This window comes from Hordeum vulgare, chromosome 5H, assembly GCF_904849725.1.
Source record: "Hordeum vulgare subsp. vulgare chromosome 5H, MorexV3_pseudomolecules_assembly, whole genome shotgun sequence".
In the NCBI taxonomy this organism is placed as follows: Eukaryota; Viridiplantae; Streptophyta; class Magnoliopsida; order Poales; family Poaceae; genus Hordeum; species Hordeum vulgare.
Genome location: NC_058522.1, coordinates 504836336 through 504863569, shown reverse-complemented (window position 1 = coordinate 504863569; position 27234 = coordinate 504836336). Strand labels below are relative to the sequence as shown.

The 27234-nt window shown below is 45.8% G+C and overlaps 1 pseudogene; it reads left to right on the top strand.

The window, feature by feature from the left end:
- Positions 1-24133: 24133 nt before the first annotated feature.
- Positions 24134-25550, top strand: LOC123397053 (annotated as a pseudogene).
- Positions 25551-27234: the final 1684 nt, after the last annotated feature.

Sequence of the window (27234 nt, the reverse complement as noted above, 5' to 3'; positions counted from 1 at the left end):
CTTTTTGCCTAAGCAAAAGTGCGACTTATATCAAAGCACAAACAACAAAAACAAGCAACACACAACAAGGTCCATCCGAACCATTTCACGAACTCGACTTCGCATAGGGGATTTACGACTCATCCTATCCTAGGGTTCTAGGACTCGACGGTCATGCTCGCTTCCTGCCTCGGAGAGGAGTCCGCTAAGTCTTGTGGACCTTCTCGTGGTGTTGTCACGCCTCCTGTTGTCGCTTGCTGAAGCAATTCACTTGAGTTGTAAAGAACTCTTGTTGTCTTCTTGTCTGGGAAGTTGCTCACGAAGGTAGTTCTTCATTGCTATCATTGAAAGGATCTTCCTTGTCTTCATGATCTTGTCATCATCTTCTTGTCTTCTGAGGCTTCGAGGGTCTCAAGGGGACATCTTCATGCACCGATATTTGCGAGACATGATAGAGTTCTGATCTGTCAATCATACTAATTGCGATATCGACACCTAGAGCGGGGGATGAAGAGAACCGTTTTCCTGCTCACTAAGGTGAGGCGGACCAAATGGCGAGGTTCTCATCCACCGGTGGTGGTCGACACAATCCTTATAATTGACAGGGTCGCTCTATTAGTGATGCAGATCAAGGTTTGCATACATTATGTCCAGATTATCGTAGGCGAAAGTGGCTTCACTCTGGAACAGTGCCCAGGGTTTCACCATCTTCTAAGCCTTGATGTTCGTGTTCCTCATGGAGGTACTTCTGTTGGTGTCATCTGGTCGCGGAGTTGTCTTCTCTGTCTTTCAGCACAGGTGTTTGCCTGGAAGGTTACTTCCTTCCGGGCCGCCCACGAGGATTTCAATTTATTCCGGGGTCACGGGGCATAAGGTACTAGCGACCATTTGCAAGTTTTTAAAAAGTAGACAAGGAGTGTCAAGAAAATAAGAGTGGAAGGCTAGAGCATAACCTTCAATTTATTTGAAGATTTAGGAGAGTCGAGAAAATATATAGGTATTGTAAGTACTTTTGAAGAATCTGGAAAGCAGTTTTATCCTAAACTAACGTCCGTGCTAACTAAGGGATTCCTACAGTCAGGATGGCTCTGATACCAGCTCTGTGGGGACCCCGACTTGCGAGTCGAGATCGCCGTGCTCAGTGATCCCAGAGATCAATGCTCACCGAACACATATACCGAATAAAAGAGTCTTACATCCATACATACCGTTTGATACAGTAAATGACCACCTCGGTCGAGTCTTACATATATAGGGCCCTAAAGGTCAACACTCCAACTGAACCAATAGAGGGATTATTGGTTTGAAAGCGTGAGCCCATGCCATCAGCCTTAACCTACAGGCATTCTGACTGGGAAGCGTCCTAGCTCGCAAGAACGTCTCCGAGTTAATCTTCACCATATCCCGTTCTTTCATACCTGGTCAATGAAATAACCAGTGGCAAGCCAATGAGTACTTTGAATGTACTCGCAAACAACCCATGACATGAACAACGAAAGTGAAGGATAACGATATCATGCATCTTTAGTATAACTCATCTGGGTGGAATGATCATGAATATGCATCAAGTTAAAGAATTACTCTTGAAGAACAGGTTACAGACATCAATACATCTATCGAGGTCTGAACCATCCGGGTTCACCCTATATGCCAAGTCACCGATCTTGGTCATATCATTGCTATTACAGCAACACTTTTCTATCCGTCGAGGGCCGAACCATCCGGGTTCACCCTATATGCCAAGTCACCGAACTTGGTCATATCATTGCTATCATAGCAACACCTTTCTCATCACCACCCACACACACACACACACTCACACACACTTGTTTATGCGGAAATATCAGGACGTAGTTTAAGCAGGATTACCCAACTGTCCTTGACCCTGGACATGACTATTCGAATAGTTTACACTCTGCAGAGGTAGTACGCTGGACCCACGAGATCCGGGAAACTTCCGTGTCATCCACGACTCGCGGTATTTCACATACCCGAGGTAAGTACCCGATCAATGCCTTTCCCCTGACGATACTAGACAAAGAGGTCCACTCGATTGGTACCCAGCCCACATGTTGTACGTCTTACGAGCACCAACTCTGGACAGTACCAACCATGCGGGGACCAACGGTGTGACTGGAACTCATAGAAATGGCATAGTCGTCCTACCCTGTCACGCCCGAGATGCGACCCTATCCTCAATTTGGCACGAGGGCCTCGTCAAGGATAGAAGCGCATCTCGTCTTGTCGCAAGAATGGATATCGTTACAAGTACATGTACTGAAAAGAAGAGATATATAAAGAGAGTTGGCTTACACTCGCCACAAGCTACATCAGAGTCACAGCAGTACATTACATAAACATCATGAAGAAGAGCAGGGTCCGACTACGGACGAAAACAAACGACAAAAGAAGAACGACGTCCATCCTTGCTATCCCAGGCTGCCGCCTGGAACCCACCCTAGATCGATGATGAAGAAGAAGAAGAAGCAACTCCAAATGAACAATCAACGCGCTCGCGTCGAGTAACCTTTAACTGTACCTGCAACCGGTGTTGTAGTAATCTGTGAGCCACAGGGGACTCGGCAATCTCATTTCCAAAGGTATCAAGACTAGCAAAGCTTAATGGGTGAGGCATTGTTAAGTGGTGAGGTTGCAGCAGCGGCTAAGCATTTATTTGGAGGCTAACTTACGAGTACTAGAAATAAGAGGGGGAAGATCTACGCATAACGGACGTGAACTACTGATGATCAAAGGAATGATCCTGAACACCTACCTACGTCAGACATAACCCCACCGTGTCCTTGATCGGAGAAGGAACTCACGAAAGAGACAGTCACGGTTACGCACACAGTTGGCAAGTTTTAATTAAGTTAACTTCAAGTTATCTAGAACCAGTGTTAAACAAAGTTTCCACGTTGCCACATAATCGCGGGCACGGCTTTCCGAAAGATTTAACCCTGCAGGGGTGCTCCAACTAGTCCATCACAAATTACCACAAGCCACATAGAAATCCTCCATCATGAAGCTCGCGATCTCGTCAGATTCCCTAGTGGAAAACCTCAACTCTGAGATTACCCAAAGCATCACCGGAGTCCAGATGCACAAGATATCTCGTCAAAGGTAAAACTAATCCAGCAAGACCGCCCGACGTGTCGACGATCCCGATAGGAGTCGCGTACCTCATTCTCAGGACACGGCGGATGAGCTAGACGTCGGGATCGCTAAACCTCCGGGTGACCAGAGGGGCGCCGGACATCGCTCAGGTGGGGCCAACACTCATGAGGAGCACTGGCCCGGGAGTTGATTAAATTATCCTCGGGGTCCGGAAAGTCCCTATGCAATTTTATTAGGTGATTAGGCAAATGTAGTACCAAAGTTGGGCCTTGCCAGACCATATTTAATCTAAAACGAATTATCAAGGGGGTCCCCATAACAACCCCGATCGTGTTAGGAGCGCTCAATTATGGAACATAACACCGGTAGCCGGAAACTAAGGGGGCAAAGGTGGAACAAAACACCAGGATAGAAAGGGCGAGCCTTCCACCTTTTACCAACTATATAGGTGCATTAAATTAAGTAGCATTTAATAAGGTGATATAACAAGGAACCCATGTTTTCACATGGAAGCAACTGCACCTGCAACTAGCAACGCTAACAACATGGTTAAGCAAGCGGTGACATGGCCAATCAGTGGTTTGCTAGGTCGAACAGGTTGAAGGTTTCATGGCATCGTTGAGAGGCTGATATTTAACATGTGGTAGGAAACGAGACATAATCGATAGCATCAAAATAACTAGCATGGCAATGATAGTAATGGTATCTGGGGAAATGGTCATCTTGCCTGAGATCCCGCTTGGAAGAAGAACGACTCCGTGAAGCAGACGAACCGATGTAGTCGAACGGGTCCTCACTTTCCGACACGCTTGCGGAACTCTATCGAGACGAAGGAAACCTGAAACAAGAATCAACACACGATATACACCACACGATGCAAGACACATATGATGCATGAACGGTCTAATGCAAGGCATGACAATCACAACAATCAAACACTACACATTAAGTGAAGCTCGGTAAGCAACGGGTTGCATATCGACGAAACTCCACGTTTAATTATTTAGTTCACTCCCGATTATTAACACGACAATATTAAAATGTTGCTAACATGGTAAGGGGTGAAGAAAAAATATAACTACCTATCTATGCATTTTAAATGAGGCCAGAAACAACTTATAGCATCTCTGAAATGACCCCACGCGTTAAATTCTAAATCTGTCCAGATTTGTCCTAATCACGTTTTAAGTTTGTTAAACAACAAAACAAAGTGGATCACGTGATTCTACTCGTCGTTCTGGTCCATTTACATATATGGCACATCTCCAACGGAGCTACGGGCAATTAGTTACGACCTAAACCGTTTTCAACACGTTGACACACAAACCGAAGCAAACAGCACACTAAACAGTTCTAATTATGCATGGGAGTTGGAAATTGCTAATCTACGCGAAATTCTAGTCAAGTTACATATTTAAATCACTCCGATCCGGTGCACGGTTAAGAAACTACAAGGGTTTGAAAAACAATGCATTTTTTCTGAAATTAAAGAAAAATTACACGTGCTAAATAAACCAGTGTTGGGCCGAATCTATGCAAAAGGCTGCAGCCAGCGGAAGCTTTTGGCCCATGTGCTTGGGTGTGTGGCTGTGCAAAACAATACAGAACATAGCAAAAAAATTAGGGACTTGGCTGGGATTCAAACCAAGAACCTCTTGGTTTCTAGAACTATGTATTGACCAGCTTGCCTACTGCATGTTTGTTACACAATAGGGGATCGACGTCAAATAGCTGAACCCCTCGTGATGGAATAAAAAGACTGGAAAAAAGAATGGTGCTTCGGTGGGGACTCGAACCCACAACCTCTTGTAGCAAGGCCGGTTGTGCTAGCCAACTCGACTGGCTGTGTGCTTGTGCTAAAAGTTAGTGCCAGAACCTATTAACCTAAACATGCTATGACGGATCTAGGCAAAGAAATAAAGCTTCAGTTACGGGTCTCACATGGGGAATACAGATCTCGATAGGGCCGAGCTCCCTCAATATGGAGCGAACCAGCAGCGGAAAAAGGAGGGTTGGCGGTGCCAGATCCGGCCGTTGGGGCTCCATTCCCGCCTTCAGAGCTCGATTCGGAGTTGGGGACAACTGGATCATGAGCTGCGAGGTTCCCGAGCAGCAGTGCTCACTGACGAGGTCAACTCTACAGGGAGAAGCGAGGCAAAGTTGAAAGCGCATCGGGACTTGGCGGCACGAGCGACACAGGGACGCGAGCTGTGGCTCTTGGCGATGGGGAGCTACAGGAGGTCCTGGTGGACGCGAGGGGATCGGTGCTGGGCTGGATCGAGCAGGGTGACGCTGGTTTCGGGCACGAGATCCTAGGACGGACCGAAGGAGCTGATGCGGGGTGCTGGGCTGCACGGGGCTGCCCTGGACCGAACAGGAGGAAGGAGGAGACTGCAACTGGTTGGCCAGATGGGAAAACGAGGTGGGTGGCGGCGGCTGCGGGACAAGATGGAGGATTTTTTTGGGATTAGGTCTGATCTAGGTTAGGGTCCATATAAATAGCTAGCGGCTAGGATTAGGTTCATCTCGACTCTCCGATTTTTGATCGGACGGTCGAAAAAATAGGTTAGGAAGTCCACTGGACAAACCGAAGACAGTTTGCGGTAAAACGGGGTTGATCCGGACCCCACGGTCACGACCGCCGGGTTCGGGTTTCGGGAGGTTTTTGGACTGGGCTCCGCGTAGGGTCGGTGCACTATGCAGAGGGGCTAGGCGGAGATGAGAGGGAAAACGGGCAGCCCGGCAACGAGATTTAAAATACCGGAAAACGTCCGACGATAGACCGAATATGGTGCCGCTACGGTCGACCGTTCAGGTACCAGACGGACTCCGATTGCGACGAAACTTGACAGGCGGCCTAGCTACAACTAATTACGACCGCACGCCAAGTTCCAATCCAAACAGAGAAAGTTTTAAACACACTTTTAAAACAAGGTTCCGACGATGCCGCGGCGCGTGCGGGTGCGGTCGGGCTCAGAACGGATAACGATGAGAACCGGCAACTATCAACGGATGCAAGTTTTGAAAACTCGCGGCAATGGTATGCCGATGCAATGCTGATGATGCACATGATGCGTTGATGATGCGACAAATAAAAGTAGACACACGACGAAAACGGAAAGAAAAGGGGAATCTTCTGGAACGTCGGCATCGGGCCATCACAACTCTCCTACACTACAAGAGGATCTCGCCCCGAGATCCAAGAATGAAAGGGGGAGAGGATGTGAAGGAACAAGAGGTAAAAACTTAGTCGCTTCTTTGACAAACGAGTGAAACCAACGATCCTTGAAGGTTGCAAAGCGATGAGGAATGATATGAGAAAGAAGCAAGAATTCACGGAAAATTTCGGTAGGAAAATGGGACAAAAAATTCGATAAGATGGAAGAAATAGACAATATTCATAACAAACAACTAAATAGAGCAAGGGAACACCATGATCTTGGTAGAACAACATAATAGACCCAAAAGAGCAACATCACAATGCCTCCGGAACAAGAGAATATGGACTAACTCATACGGAAGAAGAGAATGAAGAAACGAATGACAACTATCATCACAATAGAATTGAAGAGCCTCCGGACACATAATTGACGTAGTAGTTGGAAAAATCAACATCGAGGAACAAGATAATAGTGGGCTTATGAAAATCATCTCACGTTTATGAGGTGACAACCATCCACTAAAAGAAACAAGGAAAGTTGGGAGAAACAAGATATGAACAATTTCTTACACCAAGAGGATACATTAAGAACTTGGATTAATGACAAGCACCATGATAGCACAATCCATAGGAAAAGCTTTAGGTGAAATCAAAACCAAGATAGCTCAATGAAGAAATCCTGGGTTGAAAATATCTTATGATCATAGAATTGGTGGATTTAATTATCTCTTTCTTGAAATCTCTTCGAGGCTCCTACACTATTAAGAATGCTATAATACCACCTCAAAGGACAAAGGAAGAACAATTGCACATAGAAATGCAAGAGAAGGGATACTTGAGGTTCTCCAACAAAATCTTGAAGAACACATGAGAATGAATCATATCCTTGAAGAACCACCATGACGAGCCTCCGTATACAAAAGGATGATGCAAAGATAAGAAGGTAGAAAAGAATAAGATTATGACCTTGCCAGGATTTAGATGTAGCTGTTGGGGAACGTCGCATGGGAAACAAAATTTTTCTTACGCGCACGAAGACCTATCATGGTGATGTCCATCTACGAGAGGGGATGTGTGATCTATGTACCCTTGTAGAACGTACAGAAGAAGCATTAGTGAACGCGGTTGATGTAGTGGAACGTCCTCACGTCCCTCGATCCGCCCCGCGAACCGTCCCTCGATCAATCCCACGATCTAGTGCCGAACGGACGGCACCTTCGCGTTCAGCACACGTACAGCTCGACGATGATCTCCGCCTTCTTGATCCAGCAAGAGAGACGGAGAGGTAGAAGAGTTCTCCGGCAGCGTGACGGTGCTCCGGAGGTTGGTGGTGGTCTTATCTCAGCAGGGCTCCGCCCGAGCTCCGCAGAAACGCGATCTAGAGGTAAAACCGTGGAGATATGTGGTCGGGCTGCCGTGGCAAAAGTTGTCAAATCAGCCCTAAAACCTCCGTATATATAGGGGGAGGAGGGGGAGTCTTGCCTTGGGGTCCAAGGACTCCCAAGGGGTTCGGCCGAGCCTAAGGGGGGAACCCTCCCCTTCCAAACCGAGTCCAACTAGGTTTGGAAGGACGAGTCCTTCCCCCTTTTCCCACCTCCTCTTTTTTTTCTCTTTGATTTTCTTCCTATGGTGCATAGGGCCTTCTTGGGCTGTCCCACCAGCCCACTAAGGGCTGGTGCGCCACCCCCAAGGCCTATGGGGTTCCCCGGGGTGGGTTGCCCCCCGGTGAACTCCCGGAACCTATTCGTCATTCCCGGTACATTCCCGGTAACTCCGAAAACCTTCCGGTAATCAAATGAGGTCATCCTATATATCAATCTTCGTTTCCGGACCATTCCGGAAACCCTCGTGACGTTCGTGATCTCATCCGGGACTCCGAACAACATTCGGTAACCAACCATATAACTCAAATACGCATAAAACAACGTCGAACCTTAAGTGTGCAGACCCTGCGGGTTCGAGAACTATGTAGACATGACCCGAGAGACTCCTCGGTCAATATCCAATAGCGGGACCTGGATGCCCATATTGGATCCTACATATTCTACGAAGATCTTATCATTTGAACCTCAGTGCCAAGGAGTCATATAATCCCGTATGTCATTCCTTTTGTCCTTCGGTATGTTACTTGCCCGAGATTCGATCGTCAGTATCCGCATACCTATTTCAATCTCGTTTACCGGCAAGTCTCTTTACTCGTTCCGTAATACAAGATCCCGCAACTAACACTAAGTCACATTGCTTGCAAGGCTTGTGTGTGATGTTGTATTACCGAGTGGGCCCCGAGATACCTCTCCGTCACACGGAGTGACAAATCCCAGTCTTGATCCATACTAACTCAACGAACACCTTCGGAGATACCTGTAGAGCATCTTTATAGTCACCCAGTTACGTTGCGACGTTTGATACACACAAAGTATTCCTCCGGTGTCAGTGAGTTATATGATCTCATGGTCATAAGAACAAATACTTGACACGCAGAAAACAGTAGCAACAAAATGACACGATCAACATGCTACGTCTATTAGTTTGGGTCTAGTCCATCACGTGATTCTCCTAATGACGTGATCCAGTTATCAAGCAACAACACCTTGTTTATAATCAGAAGACACTGACTCTCTTTGATCAACTGGCTAGCCAACTAGAGGCTTGCTAGGGACAGTGTTTTGTCTATGTATCCACACATGTATATAAGTCTTCATTCAATACAATTATAGCATGGATAATAAATGATTATCTTGATACAGGAATTATAATAATAACTATATTATTATTGCCTCTAGGGCATAATTCCAAGAGTAGCCTCACAAAGATACTTAATAGAAGTTGAAACTCCGGAAAAATAAAGATAAGCACGCGAGAAAAGAATTGAAACCATGAGCCACTCCGGAAGAAAGATTGAAATCACTTGGAAGAAGGAAGGACAATAATAAGAATTATGTTATGCTCATCCTTCATCAAATTAAATTGATGACATGCAACGGATCTAGCATACAACTTATTCTACTAGAAATGAATCTTGAAGATGCACAGAGATATAATCGCCACTTGAGGCATAATTGAAGGAAGCACCGGTGAGAATTGAAATAAATGAGGCAACCAAGAATTAATGGAGATGCAAGAGAATGAAGAGATCATGAACCACCTGAGAGAAAACTTGACAAAGCGTCGGAATAACCGAGAGACGAACGAAGAGACAGCAATGAAGAAGAATTAGAGAACGGAAGCTGCAAGCTGAGAACGAAGAAGTCTTCTGAAATGATGGCCTTCGGAGGAACGAGAAATAAAAACAACTCAGAAATGCACCGGATCGCAAGAAAAGGATACTCATGATTGGCAACAAATTCAGGATGATGGCACAAAGCTGAAATGAAGAATATCCAAGAGAATAGACCAAGATTGAGAGAAACACTCCTTCGAATTTGCAAGCTGAGAATGATGACAAGAACAACACCAAGAATTAATGAGACACTCCGGAATAAGAAAGAATGAAAGGTTGAGCCAATATGAGAATTAAATTCCAATAGATCTTGGAGAAGGGATATGACTGATGAAATTCATACTTACGTCATAATTGAAAAGAATTAAAGATCTCCGGATGATTACAAGAGCCAAACAAGATCCTGGGGAAACCTATGGGTTATGGGCCCACTCAAAGAAATCACCGTTGAAACAATTGCTAGAATGAGAGATATTGCACCGGTATAAGAAAACTAGATGAGGTTGAGAACCTCGAAATAAATAAAAGAATTGAGAACAAGAATTCTGATATAACTTCAACGCTCCGGATAGAATAGAGAGACATGACAACAAGAAGATAGACTGATAAAAATTTCCAACATAGGAAAGAATTACAAGGATGAAAAGGATATGATGAACACGGACAACTGAATTAAATTCACCGGGTAAGAGAGAAAGAACAGACAGTGGAAGCACCATGAAAAGAAAACTCTTAATGAAAATTGAATCACTGAGAAAAAGGGCGGGAGGGTGGGGAAAAACAAAGACAACTTGGGCTAGATGAGATGAACTCCGGAATAAAATGAGAGACTGATCTTGCAACATTGGAAAGGATTGAATTCACTTGGAGAGAAACACACCGGTTGAATGGAATTGATACCATGACTCCGGTTGACAAGAATTGACATGACAATCTAATTTGAGCAAAAGGATTAGTACTCTCATAAAAATATGAGAACACCTCTTAGAAAAGATCTGAAATCACCACTTGACATAGAAGCAACTTGAATTACCATATTCAACAAAATAAAGGGATGAGGCTTATCAAACAAGCCAGAACAAACTCATGAGAAAGATTTCGTCCGATATTTTCGTGGACAGGATCGCACGGGCTCGATTTTACAGTAGCCATCAAGTGCAAGGCAGTGCACCCGACATACGAAGCGTCCCCGAGTCATAGCAAGCTACAAGGACTCTTTAAGACACAACGTGTACCGCTGTAAGTCGAGCGTGAAAAAACGAATCCACTAGATGTCGAACCCCAACCTAACATCATGCATTTGTTGGAAGATTGTCCTATAAGCAACTACTTGAATTCCCACCTATGAATTCTCGAAATATCTGGTCATGCAATCTGGTACACGGATACAAGGAGTAATATCACACAACTCCTATACTAACCCGTCACCTGTATCACATCCGTCAACACACAACCAGAATCTCGGACCTTCATCTACTACAAACCCTCGTGATCAAAACGATACAAAGTATGGCAGTACTCCCGAACAATCTGCACCAGTACTGCAGACATCGGGGTTATCTCGCCACTACTAGTATTTAAGCAATTACGAACATCCTTCGTTCTGAGATACTAAGAAATCTGAATGATAACGATGTGCTAGAGAATCCCCTAGAGCTCAACTCCCCTGAGACTTAGAGCAGATAGGAGGCACCAAGACAGAACTCCGTCACATTGGCATCATATAGATCTCAAAAAATATTCGCGTGATCCTAAAAAAAATTTGAGTGAGAAGAGGAGTAGAATTAAATTATTACGTCAAGATTCCTCACCAGAGCATAGAAGAGGAGAAAAAAGAATCCTACTCTCCGATATATAACTAGACTCCAAGTAGTTTTTTTTCACTAGACTCGACTCGGCCAAGTTCGATCAATCAAGGGGGCTCCTAGGTCAGTACTAGTCTGATACCTACTTGTCACACCCGAGATGCGACCCTATCCTCAATTTGGCACGAGGGCCTCATCAGGGATAGAAGCGCATCTCGTCGTGTCGCAAGAATGGATATCGTTACAAGTACATGTACTGAAAAGAAGAGATATATAAAGAGAGTTGGCTTACACTCGCCACAAGCTACATCAGAGTCACATCAGTACATTACATAAACATCATGAAGAAGAGCAGGGTCCGACTACGGACAAAAACAAACGCCAAAAGAAGAACGACGTCCATCCTTGCTATCCCAGGCTGCCGGCCTTGAACCCACCCTAGATCGATGAAGAAGAAGAAGAAGAAGCAACTCCAAATGAACAATCAACGCGCTTGCGTTGAGTAACCTTTAACTATACCTGCAACTGGTGTTGTACTAATCTGTGAGCCACAGGGGACTCGGCAATCTCATTTCCAAAGGTATCAAGACTAGCAAAGCTTAATGGGTGAGGCATTGTTAAGTGGTGAGGTTGCAGCAGCGGCTAAGCATTTATTTGGAGGCTAACTTACGAGTACTAGAAATAAGAGGGGGAAGATCTACGCATAACGGACGTGAACTACTGATGATCAAAGGAATGATCCTGAACACCTACCTACGTCAGACATAACCCCACCGTGTCCTCGATCGGAGAAGGAACTCACGAAAGAGACAGTCACGGTTACGCACACAGTTGGCAAGTTTTAATTAAGTTACCTTCAAGTTATCTAGAACCAGTGTTAAACAAAGTTTCCAGGTTGCCACATAACCGCGGGCACGGCTTTCTGAAAGATTTAACCCTGCAGGGGTGCTCCAACTAGTCCATCCCAAATTACCACAAGCCGCATAGAAATCCTCCATCACGAAGCTCGCGATCTCGTCGGATTCCCTAGTGGAAAACCTCAACTCTGAGATTACCCAAAGCATCACCGGAATCCCGATGCACAAGATATCTCGTCAAAGGTAAAACTAATCCAGCAAGGCCACCCGACGTGTCGACGATCCCGATAGGAGTCGCGTACCTCGTTCTCAGGACACGGCGGATGAGCTAGACGTCGGGATCGCTAAACCTCCGGGTGACCAGAGGCGCGCCAGACATCGCTCAGGTGGGGCCAACACTCATGAGGAGCACTGGCCCGGGGGTTGATTAAATTATCCTCGGGGTCCGGAAAGTCCCTATGCAATTTTATTAGGTGATTAGGCAAATGTAGTACCAAAGTTGGGCCTTGCCAGACCAGCTTTAATCTAAAACGAATTATCAAGGGGGTCCCCATAACAACCCCGATCGTGTTAGGAGCGCTCAATTATGGAACATAACACCGGTAGCCGGAAACTAAGGGGGCAAAGTTGGAACAAAACACGAGGCTAGAAAGGCTGAGCCTTCCGCCTTTTACCAAGTATACAGGTGCATTAAATTAAGTAGCATTAAATAAGGTGATATAACAAGGAACCCATGTTTTCACATGGAAGCAACTGCACCTGCAACTAGAAACGCTAACAACATGGTTAAGCAAGCGGTGACATGGCCAATCAGTGGTTTGCTAGGTCGAACAGGTTGAAGGTTTCATGGCATTGTTGAGAGGCTGATATTTAACATGTGGTTGGAAACGAGACATAATCGATAGCATCGAAATAACTAGCATGGCAATGATAGTAATGGTATCTGGGGAAATGGTCATCTTGCCTGAGATCCCGCTTGGAAGAAGAACGACTCCGTGAAGCAGACGAACCGATGTAGTCGAACGGGTCCTCACTTTCCGACACGCTTGCGGAACTCTATCGAGACGAAGGAAACCGGAAACAAGAATCAACACACGATATACACCACACGATGCAAGACACACATGATGCATGAACGGTCTAATGCAAGGCATGACAATCACAACAATCAAACACTACACATTAAGTGAAGCTCGGTATGCAACGGGTTGCATATCGACGAAACTCCATGTTTAATTATTTAGTTCACTCCCGATTATTAACACGACAATATTAAAATGTTGCTAACATGGTAAGGGGTGAAGCAAAAATATAACTACCTATCTATGCATTTTAAATGAGGCCAGAAACAACTTATAGCATCGCCGAAATGACCCCACGCGTTAAATTCTAATTCTGTCCTGATTTGTCCTAATCACATTTTAAGTTTGTTAAACAACAAAACAAAGTGGTTCACGTGATTCTACTCATCGTTCTGGTCCATTTACATATATGGCACATCTCCAACGGAGCTACGGCAATTAGTTACGACCTAAACCGTTTTCAACACGTCGACACGCAAACCGAAGCAAACAGCACACTAAACAGTTCTAATTATGCATGGGAGTTGGAAATTGCTAATCTACACGAAATTCTAGTCAAGTTACATATTTAAATCACTCCGATCCGGTGCACGGTTAAGAAACTACAAGCGTTTGAAAAACAATGCATTTTTCTGAAATTAAAGAAAAATTACACGTGCTAAATAAACCACTACTGGGCCGAATCTATGCAAAAGGCTGCAGCGAGCGGAAGCTTTCGGCCCATGTGCTTGGGTGTACTTGGCTGGGATTCGAACCAAGAACCTCTTGGTTTGTAGAACTATGGATTGACCAGCTTGCCTACTGCATGTTTGTGACACAATAGCGGATCGACGACAAATAGCTGAACCTCTCGTGATGGAATAAAAAGACTGAAAAAAAGAATGGTGCTTCGGTGGGGACTCGAACCCACAACCTATTGTAGCAAGGCCGGTTGTGCTAGCCAACTCGGCTGGCTGTGTGCTCGTTCTAAAAGTTAGTGCCAGAACCTATTAACCTAAACATGTTATGACGGATCTAGGCAAAGAAATAAAGCTTCAGTTACGGGTCTCACATGGGGAATACAGATCTCGACAGGGCCGAGCTCCCTCGATCTGGAGCGAACCAGCAGCGGAAAAGGGAGGGTTGGCGGTGCCAGATCCGACCGTTGGGGCTCCATTCCCGCCTTTAGAGCTCGTTTCGGAGTTGGGGACAACTGGATCATGAGCTGCGAGCTCCGGTTCCATGACGGGGTGCTGCTGCTCCTGTTGGACAGGGAGAGAGAGAAAGAGAGACAAGGTGAGAGAGGAAAGAGGGAAGGGAGAAGGAGCAGGGCAGGCGGTTTGACACACCTCACCAGCGAAGAGAGGCCGGCGTGAGCGGGACAGAAGGAGGCCGAGCCTCGATCTGCACTGGGACGGAGAGGTTCCCGAGCAGCAGTGCTCACTGACGAGGTCAACACTACAGGGAGAAGTGAGGCTAAGTTGAAAGCGCATCGGGACTTGGCGGGACGAGCGACACAGGGACGCGAGCTGCGGCTCCTGGCGATGGGGAGCTACAGGAGGTCCTGGTGGACGCGAGGGGATCGGCGCTGGGCTGGATCGAGCAGGGCGACGCTGGTTTCGGGCACGAGATCCTAGGACGGACCGAAGGAGCTGATGCGGGCCGCTGGGCTGCGCGGGGCTCCCTGGACCGAACAGGAGGAAGGAGGAGACTGCAACTGGTTGGCCAGATGAGAAAACGAGGTGGGTGGCGGCGGCTGCGGGACAAGATGGAGGATTTTTTTGGGATTAGGTCTGATCTAGGTTAGGGTCCATATAAATAGCTAGCGGCTAGGATTAGGTTCATCTTGACCCTCCGATTTTTGATCGTACGGTCGAAAAAATAGGTTAGGAAGTCCACTGGACAAACCGTAGACAGTTTGCGGTAAAACGGGGTTGATTCGGACCCCACGGTCACGACCGCCGGGTTCGGGTTTCGGGAGGTTTTCGGACTGGGTTGCGCGTAGGGTCGGTGCACTGTGCAGAGGGGCTAGGCATAGATGAGAGGGAAAACGGGCAGCCCGGCAACAAGATTTAAAATACCGGAAAACGTCCGACGATAGACCGAATATGGTGTCGCTACGGTCGACCGTTCGGGTAGCAGACGGACTCCGATTGCGACGAAACTTGACAGGCGGCCTAGCTACAACTAACTACGACCGCACGCCAAGTTCCAATCCAAACAGAGAAATTTTTAAACACACTTTTAAAACAAGGTTCCGACGATGCCGCGGCGCGTGCGGGTGCGGTCGGGCTCAGAACGGATAACGATGAGAACCGGCAACTATCAACGGATGCAAGTTTTGAAAACTCGCGGCAACGGGATGCCGATGCAATGCTGATGATGCACATGATGCGATGATGATGCGACAAATAAAAGTAGACACACGACGAAAACGGAAAGAAAAGGGGAATCTTCTGGAACGTCGGCATCGGGCTATCACATACCCGGCACGACCCCATCACGAGAGTGACCACATATCACTCCCGCCACTAGTAATGTGGCTCTTTGCTAGCACCGACCAGAGTAATTAACATAGCCCCGTCCCATAAGAGGTAACGTGGTTGTACTGGTAAGGTTTGGACGGTCGACACATCATAAATCTAATCCCATTTCCAAAACCTTACTCACACAAATACCAGTTGCATCACTTCACCAAAAGTGTCCACCTAACTCATCATCACCCTCGGGCATTAGTGGCACCCGATGGGGTTTTCATAAACTCTTTCTTTGTGACAACAACATGCTCATGATAATACTACTGCTATATTTACTTGTCAACATAGTATTATCATGACCCTCAAGGGGTAGATTCAAGCTCAATGCAAATGCTCCGGAGGAGCCTTCGGTAAAATCACATCAAATGATTACCGGCACTTATGATCATATGCAACGGGAATACTTGCTATTATATCATGCAAAGTAATTGATGCTCAGTCATGGTCAAAGGGTTGCTTGCCTTGCTCACGTAATTCCTCGGGGTCTTCGAGGTCTTCCGCTCCGACTCTGAATACTCCGTCTACTCGTAACTATCGTCGGAAACAACCATAGTAAGCCACATAGCAAGCAGAATAAAGGTGTTCTAAAAATAGAAGTTTTATTTTTCTTGGACCTCTCTGGTCATAAGAAAAATACCTGAAGCTTTCCATAGGAGATTTGAATCATGAAGTAGTTTTGAATGGATGGAAAGAGCAATAGGTGATTATTGAAGAAGCCAACAGAAATCATTCTGTTAAAAATGAGTGGAGGCACCCATTTAACAGAGAATGATTTTAGAAATTTTTAGGAAGTGGTTTCACTAGATTTTGGGTTGAAATGAATATACTAGGAATTTTCTAATGTGGAATAAATAGCAATAGAAAGCTATTTATTATAAGACACAGAATGGAGCTTGATAAAAATGTTGACCAAGGCTCTAAAATTTGTACATGAAATAAGAAGGCTCTGGAAATTTGAATCAGTCCAATTGGAGTTGATTTGAAGCCTATGGGATTTTTGAAAGATGGGGCTAATAGTGTCCACATTTGGGTTTTTAACAAAAACACCACAGAAACATATCTTAGAAAAATGTGCAAGGCTCATAGGTGGATAGAGCTTGAATTTAAGAACGTGTAGAAATTTGAATCATGAATTTTGGAGTTAGTATGATTTTATAAAGGAATTTATAAGTTATGGAGAAAAATAAAAATGATAAAAGTCTCACCCTCTCGGGGTTATCTTGCCCCCAGGGCGTTGGATAGGCCTTCGGGCCGGCCCACCAGCTTGGCTGGCTACCCGCGGCCACGCAGAAGACGCCCTTCGCGAAGTGCGCTTCTCGCGCGGGGAGACGGCCTCCCACCGAGGCGTGACCACATAAGTGGCGCGGCCCACTTGGCAGTCTCGCCAACCCACTAACGTGCGGGGCCCGCGGCCTTTCTTCAACCTCCCTCCAAAACAGGCAGCAGAGGAGGAGAGGAGCCTTGCCGTCAGTGGCCCACACCTCCGGCCACCTCTCGCTGCGGCCCAGCCGCCGGAGGGCACCAGGGCCATGAGATGCACCCAGCTGGAGGCCCGTGTTGGTCCGAGAGGCCCAGAGCGGCACCGGCTCCTGCGGCAATGGAGGTGGTCGTGGCCTCCTCAGTCCCGGGTCCTTGGCGCCCGGAGATGGCCCAGAGGAAGGGGGAATGGGCTCGCCCCGGAGAGGAGCGCCCGCAGGGGAGGTTAGGGGCGAGGGGGAGCCTCGGTCCTGTCCAATTGGGACGGATGCCGCCGGCGAGATTCGGCCATGGAAGGGGAGACACAACATGGGAGGAAAGAAAAATGGGGTGCCTCGGGGTCCAAGGGAGAGAGGGAGAATGAGAGAGAGCTAGTGAGGGCTCAGGGGAGAGGAGATAAGAGAGGGGAGGGCCGAGAGAGATGGGGAGCTCTCTGGAGCTCTCGGTGCATGGTCGCCATGTTGGAAATATGCCCTAGAGGCAATAATAAAATGGTTATTATCATATTTCCTTGTTCATGATAATCGTCTATTGTTCATGCTATAATTGTATTCACAGGAAACAGTAATACATGTGTGAATAAATAGATCACAATGTGTCCCTAGCAAGCCTCTAGTTGGCTAGCTCGTCAGTCAATAGATGATCATGGTTTCCTGATCATGGGCATTAGATGTCATTGATAACGGGATCACAACATTGGGAGAATGATGTGATGGACAAGACCCAATCCTAAGCATAGCACTAGATCGTATTGTTCGTATGCTAAAGCTTTTCTAATGTCAAGTGTCTTTTCCTTCGACTGTGAGATTGTGCAACTCCCGGATACCGTAGGAGTGCTTTGGGTGTATCAAACGTCACAACGTAACTGGGTGACTATAAGGGTGCACTACGGGTATCTCTGAAAGTGTCTGTTGGGTTGGTACGAATCGAAATCGGGATTTGTCACTCCGTGTGACGGAGAGGTATCTCTGGGCCCACTCGGTAGAACATCATCATGAGCTCAATGTGACTAAGGAGTTATTCACACGATGACGTGCTACGGAATGAGTAAAGAGACTTACCGGTAACGAGATTGAACATGGTATAGATATACCGACGATCGAATCTCGGGCAAGTTCTATACCGACAGACAAAGGGAATTGTATACGGGATTGATTGAATCCTTGACATCGTGGTTCATCCGATGAGATCATCGTCGAGCAAGTGGGAGCCACCATGGGTATCCAGACCCCGCTGATGGTTATTGGCCAGAGAGGTGTCTCGTTCATGTCTACCTGTCTCCCGAACCCGTAGGGTCTACACACTTAAGGTTCGATGACGCTAGGGTTATAGAGAATTGTTATACGAGGTTATCGAAAGTTGTTTGGAGTCCTGGATGAGATCCCGGACGTCACGAGGAGCTCCGGAATGGTCCGGAGGTAAAGATTGATATATAGGACGGATGGTTTCGGACACCGGAAGTGTTTCTGGCGTCACCGGTAACGTACCGGGACCACCGGGACCACCGGAGGTGGCCCCGGGGGTCCACCGAAAGGGGGCAACGACCCCGGGAGGCCAGATGGCCAAGTGGGGAAGGGAACCAGCCCCTAGGTGGGCTGGTGCCCCCCCCCCCACTCGGCCCATGGAGTAGGTAGAGGGGAGAGGGGGGGAACCCTAGCGCAGGTGGGCCTAAGGCCCACCAGAGGGGTGCGCCACCCCTCCTCCGTGCCCTGGCCACCGCACCTCCCATCTGGGGGGGCTGCCGCACCACCTAGGGTGGGAACCCTAGGGGTGGCACCCCCTCCCCTCCTCCTATATATAGTGGGCACTTTTCGGCTTTTGGAGATAGACTTTTCCCTCTCCCTCAGCGCAGCCCTGCCCTTCTTTCTCCTCCTCTGTGCCGATGCTTGGAGAAGCCCTACCAGGAGACCTCGTCTCTCCATCGACACCACGCCGTCGTGCTGCTGGAGTTCTTCCCCAACCTCTCCCTCCTCCTTGCTGGATCAAGGTGCGGGAGACGTCACCGGGCTGCACGTGTGTTGAACGCGGAGGGGCCGTAGTTCGGCACTAGATCGGAATCACACCGCGATCTGAATCGCCGCGAGTACGACTCCATCAACCGCGTTCTAGTAACGCTTCCTCTTAGCCATCTTCAAAGGTATGAAGATGCTCTTACCCCTCTCTCGTTGTTGGTCTCTCCATAGGAAGATCTGAATATGCATAGGAATTTTTTTGAATTTATGCTACGTTACCCAACACGCCACGCACTCTAGGAGGAGCTTGGAGGCTAGCTGATGGTGGGGAGCGGTTTGAACGGTCAAAAGCAAGGGCTGAGACATACTGGGACATGCTGGCTCGGCTAGGTGTGGTCTGGAGGAAGGAGACAAGATGCAGAGCTCTCTAATTGCAGGTCAGGGTGGTGGTCACCACGGGCACCAGTACCAACAGGGTCCTGGTGACCAGTCAAAGATGTCTGGGAGGTGGGGCATGCTATCTGGAAGGTGAGTGAGGAGTTTGGCTTCAAGTGGAGTTGATTTGAACGGCTGTTGACTGAGGTAAACATTTCAGCAGGAAACTAGAGGCTGATACAAGTGGTTTTCACAGGCGGAGATGGGAGGTGAAACCATGTCCTGGAGCATGTGGTATGGAAGGACTACACATCTGCAAAAATTCAGCTCAAGCAAATAAGTGTAGCTAGCACTTGCTGTGCAAAGCTACCTTTTTAGTCAGAAATGAACTTGAAGAGGTGCTGCTCATTTTTCCTGCATGAGCATGCCATATATTGGTTTGAAATGATGCATTGACACCCTAGAGAGGCTTTGGAAAGAATTGGGGGCCTTGGGTTAAGCAGAAGAATGGGAAGAATGGTAAAATAGTGTTGCCAAGGGTGAAAATGAGAGATAGTTACATAGGGACCTTCTCCAATAATTGACCAATGGCCATGGGAAAGTTACTGGAGGTAAAATATAACTAAATATAGCTGTGGTAGAAAATTGAGCTGAAGGGTAAAAGTGGAAGGGGTCAAAGAAGCCAAGTGGAAGGGTAAGGTGTTTGATCTGTGGTTGGGCTACCCGATGTATTCCAATGGCTATGAAATTTAATAGGGTCAAATAATATATGAAAACAAGCTTGCACACCAAATTTGGGATTTTTTGGAGAAGTTTTCCAATGTAGACTTGGAAAACCCATGAAATGGGCAGAAATGGCTTTCTGCCTACAACCCTATTGAAATAGATTCCCACAAATCCAATATTTGGTGTAGGGGCATTATTTGAGCATTAAATCATGCACAAAAAGTTTGAGGTTAATTGGAGAAACTTTATAATGTAAAGTTTACCAAAGTCAGAAATCAACAGATAGGGTTTTGAGGGCCTTAGGACAAGTTCTTCTATTCTCCTTGGTGTACCACTTGGTGTGGATGCCCTATTGTAGTATTATAACATGTCCACCAAATTTGAGCACAATTGGAGACACTTCACAATGTAGAGTTGCTCAAATTTGATTATGGACACATAGGGTTTTAGAGTGATTAGGGGAGCCAATTCAACTTGGATTGAAATGAAACTTGGCAATATCATCAATAATATCATAGATGACATGCTAGAATTTTACTGGAATTTATTGAGAATATTTCTTATAGAAATATTCCAAAAGCTTGAAATAGGCAGGAATGGTTTTGGAGGGGTTTGCCCAATATTTTGAACATGACCATGTGTTGAAACTCATAAATATGGAATAATTATATCCACTGAGTTTCCCTAAATTTTCTTAAATATTTTGAAAGCAATAAAAATAACTTTCCTTCATAGGAGACCATTTCTGGCCTCATAGAAAGGCTTTCAAATAAAATAATAAAATAACTTTTAAAATAATAATATGGTGGTTTTTGGAAGACATTTTGATAATAGGTTTTAAATAAAATAATTGGTGCAAAAGAAATTCCCTAAATTGAGGACTTGTAGTACAAACCTCATCTCAGGGGTTTGAAAGTTTAATTCAAAGAAATGCTTTTTGGTGAAAATAATATTTGGTGAAAATAGATATTTATCCTAAACACATGGCATGATCATTAGGCAGGAGATCATGGAATGAGGAGGTGATTAGGAGGATGGCAAAAATTAATAGGGAGCAATCACATGCATTCAAGCAAACAGGCAAACAATAATCACTCCAAGCATCACAAGCATTCACATAAATTTTTAATTGGTCCTAAATTTTGAAATAAGCTAATTAGTCACGAAAGCCAAAAACAGGGTGTTACACACCTTACCCCCTTAAGAAAATCTCGTCCCCAAGATTTCTAGGCTAGGGGTTGGTGAGATACAAGATCTTGAGTCGGAGGTAGTCTTCATGTCCCCATGTTGCTGTGGTGCTCTTGAGGTGCTTGATGATCCAACTTCGATTGTTTCGCACGTCCTTGCCTGATCGTGGGTGGGATCTGGCAATAAGTTATGCTTGACCGGGGTCAAGGGCTTGGTGAGCTAAATCTGTGCAAAGTTCTGGCTTGCGAGTGTATTCCAAAGTCAGAATACGTGGCAAGATGGTGTGTTTGGGTTCTGGTCCCGGGCTTCGCATGCCGGTTAGTGACATCAAGATGTCTCGTGTTAGAACGCACTGCCAAAGTCTTCGGGTAGCTTCCTGCTTACAGGAAAGTCCTTGACTTCCTTTTAGTAGTCACGCTATGGTCACAAATTGTCTTCGAAGGCTTCTCGTGAAAGGGTCCGGGTTGGGTCTCACCTATGAGCCTAAGCTCGGAAGCTCAGAGTCCAAAACAGGCCCTGCCATCTTGGGGGCTTGCGAGGGATTCTGGATGAGCTGGCTACCCAAGAGTATAGACCAGTCATCCATTCCCAAGGTCTGCGATTCGGCGAGCAGGTGAATCACCTTTGGCAGGTCTTCACCACGACCTACTAGTACTCTCGTCCTTAATTTGGACCAAGGAGTGGTCGTCTGATTCTTTCGCTTGTCCAAAGGCTTCATCATCTTGAATCGTCGAGGCTTCTTGAAATCGTTGATGTGGTCGGTGCGCGGTCGGTGGGTGACTTCTGTTGCTTCATCGTCGTTGTCGTGGCTTCCTCGTCACGGCGGTTCTTCGTCTTGACTTGAGTAGGATAGACTTCCGTCGTCTTGAGATTGCTTCAAGAAGTCCACCTTCTCGAGATATCACTGTACCCTCGAGAGGCATAACAATCGGCGTTCCTGGGGCTCGTCCAAACAGGACTAAGGTGTTCTTCCTCTTACTGGGTGAACAAGTACGTCATCAGTGAGGATGACAACATACTTTCCCCATACATGACATAAGCACAATGCTCATGAGTCCGCTGAGGAGAACGGAACTTTCTATGGGCGGGTACTAGCCACATTTTAATGACTTAGAGTCGTCTTTTATGGTCGTAATCCGTCCATCTTGTGGCTGGGTGAAGCTTCGGGCGGTGGCCGGGGAGCTAAGCTTCGCCGTCACCATCGCCATTGGTTCGATGGATGGATGGATGGATCGGCTTTGCGTTTGGACGCGACGACGAGAAATAGGGAGGGAGGGAGTGGGTTGGTGTCTGCCCGTCCAAAAGTCCAAACTGCGCATCACCAAAGCTTCTTCACTCATCCATAGTCGGCAAGAAGATCCCAAATGGCAAACAACAGAAGCAATCTCTAGCACTTGTGCATCGGTGATGCCTTTCTTGTACACATAGCCCGTTTGGTAAAAGCAGGCTCGTCTTATGACATGTGCAAGCCGTTTGTGCATAGCAGGGTGGTCTTATTTGGGCTCTGTTTGAATATACGGATTAGTTTTGTGTAGATGTTACTGTGTTCACAGATAGGGGGATTATTATCGGGTGAGACGGTTGCGTGGCAAAGGACGAGCATAAAGTATTGGGCTAATGGTGACCTGCAGATTAGTATGGCTATGCTTGACCTGCAGTGCAAATTATTATTAAGACGGTGTCTCTTGGACTCCTTCCGGCAGTTTATGCAGCAGTTGTTGACAAATTATTTAGCCAGAGGTTTGTCTTTTGCTTCATTCATGTTGTGATTTGTCCACGGCTCCACGCCATTGTATGCTAGTATGACAGGACTGGTGAACCTACCGTGCAGACCCTGAAGCCTGTCTTGTAAGAAATTTATCAGGTAATGTTTTCATTTGATTTGATTGGCAATCAATCTAGTTGGAGAATTGTTGTTGTTGCCAATTGCAGTGCAGGGCAAGAGGAACAAGAATTGATAGATATCCTTGCCTTTTGTCGTCTGTTTGGTGATGGTTAGGGACAGAGAGGTTTCCGACTTTCAGTTTAGCGCATCGTATCCCCCTATTTCAATTAGGGCAAAAAAGCAACAGAAAATGTTTCTGCCTTATAATGCTTGGCATTTCTGTTTGCGTGTAAGCATGCTTAAACTGTAGCACATAGATGATGGATTAATTGGCGAAGATATGGTATAAAATATCAAACAATATAGTAGGAATGGTTGTTTCTATATTATATATATGTATATGAATGATTATGTGTTATCGTACACGTCGTTTATTATCCTGCTTGTTGCTTGCTGATTCTAGTTTTAGTTCCGAGATGAATCCTGAAATCATCGACCGAATTCGGAAGATAAAAAGAGAGGATGATGAAGACATGATGTCCTTCATTTGGCCCATGTTGCATCGAATGCGTAAAAGAGGATCAATCGAGAGAAATCAGCGACATAACTCCATCCTATATGGAAAAAAGCATGTCCATGATGTTCTTACACGGCATATTAAAAACTATGGGACTAAAACTAGAATGGGATCAATGGCTTAGGGAACACTTTGAGGGATGAAATCGCAATGCAAATGTGGGAGGCATATCATCCTGAATAACCAACATCGTGGTGTTTTTTTTAATCATATATACATATGCATTAATTAACTTATGTCGTCTTCATCATCTAACAATGTAATCCTTGTTGAATGCAGATATGTATCCAAAGGGTTCTCCAAAGTACAATCTTATGAAAGTGACTGGAAAAAAGGCTTCACACGGTGTGAAGAAGTTGTCACCCAAAATTAAAAAGACTCCTCCAAAAGGTACTTTAATGCTTCATCTCCACTTGTTGAATTATAGCAACTCTTGTCATGTTGAGTGTGATCAAGTATGCCATTATTTTACTCTATACATTTCTTTTCAAATTGAATGATAGTAACTCTTATCATGTTGAGCATTAGTTTGAGCAATGTAAATTTGTGCTATGTGTAGTTAAGAAGCCCAGAGCTCAGTGGAACCCAGCTCTTGAAAAGGCTCTGGTAGATTTACTTCATGAGCACAATAATCCATATCATAGGGGACAAAATGGTTGGTCTAGTGAATCTTGGAATAGAATGACAAAAATATTCCATGAGAGATATGCCCATACAAATATAACAAAAAAATAAATCCAAGAGAAACAAAAAGAATTGAAGGGTCAATACAAGCTTATCAAGGATGCTCATACACACATGATAGAGGCCAACCCACATCTTTGGCAGAACTTGATTATTGTGAGTTCTATAATATTCAATGCAACTTGTATTCCATGCTTCTTTTGTAATCAATCTTGTTTTTGGGTAATCTAGGTTTGATAAATCATTTCTCTTATATACAGTCCTGGCCAGACATAAGCAAGTTTCAGACAAAGCCATTTCCTCTATATGACAAGCTAGGTGATCTTTATGATGGTGAGTTTAATGGATTTTCATTTTCTACCTTTTTCTTGACCTTCATAAAGAATTTCTATTGCTATGTGACCTTTAATGAGAACTTGGGTGCTTCTGCAGGACACATAGCAGAAGGTAATTTCAATTTTACATGAATTGAGGCTACACAAGTGACTGACGATGATCCTGAAGTTGAAAGAGATGAGACTGCGTTCTCTTTTGATCTGAATTAGTGCGAAGATGATTTACACATGTATGATGATCCAAGAGATGCGGCTCAAAGTGATGGTCCAAGAGGAGCTACTGAAAGTGATGGTCCAATATATGGTACTCAAAGTGATGTTACTCGAGCAGGTGGTCCTAGTGGTTCCAATAAAAGCTAGTGAAAGAGCCCAATAAGAAGAAGCGGGATGATCTCACGGTGGAAGTGATAGCGAACTATGTGGAGATCAAATGGAAGCAAGCAGAGGAGGAGTTTGCTCTGTTCGCAGGGTCAAAAAGTGCCCAACAGTTCACCATCACCAAGTGCATTGCTGTTATGCACAAGATGGAAAGCATCTCACATGGAGAAAGAGCCGCTGCATACAAGGTGTTCAAAAATGTTGAGAATCATGAGATTTTCCTCAGTGCCCCGCCGAAGATGAAGTGAGCGTCGTCGTGTTCCTTCGGAGCGAAATGGAAAACTTGCCTCGAGGTATCTAAGGTAAGATTTCACTATGTTCTTAGTTCTTGTACTAGATCAGAAGAAGAAAAAATTGGTTGAAGGTTCTACAATTGTCCTGTCCAAACTGTAATATTTTTGATAACATGAATTCTGATCCCAGAGTTTAGTTTTGATTTTAAGAAGTGGAAAAAATACACCCCGTCTAATCGTGAAGATGCAACTGCTGCAAACTTGCATCGACATTTTATTTTTACTAGCACGATGCATTGGTGATATATAGGTGTAACGTTCATGTTTGTAGCATCAATAACAACTAGACTAATGACCATCAAATTATGATCCCATGAGCATTGTTTCTGCTAGTATATGTGTATGCCTTTGTAGGAGTAATAAGTTGCACATGAGTTTCTTTGTTTTCTTCAGTATCATCATCTTATTTTTGGTATCATCAGGTTAAGAAGTGGAATGAGAAGAGGGAGAATGGGACATTTGCAGAGCCCCTCTAAATCATCCGTTTGAGGCTCTTCTCGGTTGCTTTTGTGTGATCTCTATTGTTGTCTTGTAGTTGGAATTTGGGCTCGTGTCATCTTCCAGCAATCGTTGTAGAACAGAAGTGAAGCTTTTTTCTATGTTGCACAAATATTTCAGCATGCTTATGTATTTTGTTATCCAACATACTTAAATGTGCGCATGTATTTTATGGGACTTGCGAATTAATGCCGAATACCTATGAGATATTATCGGTTTTCTCGGACCGTCAAATGCATAATACCTATGAGATATTATTGATTGTAAGTCATTTTGATGTGCGACATTATGTTGTTGTGATGTGACTGCACAATTATGTGATAATATATTGATTGCAAGTCAAGCAAATTATGTTGTTCATGTGAAGAATTGTGGCAAGATTAGATTTTTAACAGTTTTACACCATTTTAATTTAATATGGAAATCCCTACCTGTCAAACAACGTTTTGTATGGAGGGGGATTTGAGGGATGTGTGGATGGAGGGGGCTTTGAGGTTTCAAGGGGATTGGGTGGAAGAGGGGGATTCACCAAATCCCATGAAGTCCTCTCCTCCCAAAAACCCCACAATCCCTTGGTGCCAAACAAGTCCTGAGGCGGGCTTCCTCGCACTGGGATGCCCTCGGTGGACGATCGTTGATGGACGTCGGTCCCCCTGTGGTCATCGGGTCATACTCATTGAAGCTCCGAACGCTCCTCCTTATTTATCGGGGGCTCACCCGGGTCTCCAACGGCTTTGGGGTCAAGACCTCCTTATGGCATGACGACTGGCTCCCCCCGGTCCCTTGGGTAGTTCCTTCCCCGCCCTTTTTTCCCACGCCACTTGCACTGAAGCCACTGTCCTACAGGTTAGGCCGAAGGGACCGTCGGCTCTCCTCGTCCCACACCTGATCCGTGTTGTCGTCCGCGAGCTGGCGGAGGTGCCAACGTTGATGAGTGACTGCCACGCGCCACCCTGTGGAGACGTGCGCCGGTTCGTCCTCGGTGGTGCCCCACATGGCGCTTTCTTCACTCAGGCGGCATACACGATGTTGCTTGGCGACGCCTCATCCCCGACCCCTGGGTTTCTCTGGGGTCCATAGCCCCGTCCCGCGTGAAGTTCTTCGCTTGGCTTCTTTCCCTGGAGAGTGTTCATACCAGGGACGTCCTCCTCCGGAAGACGGTCGTCAACGCCGAGGCGGCTGGCTACCTGCGCT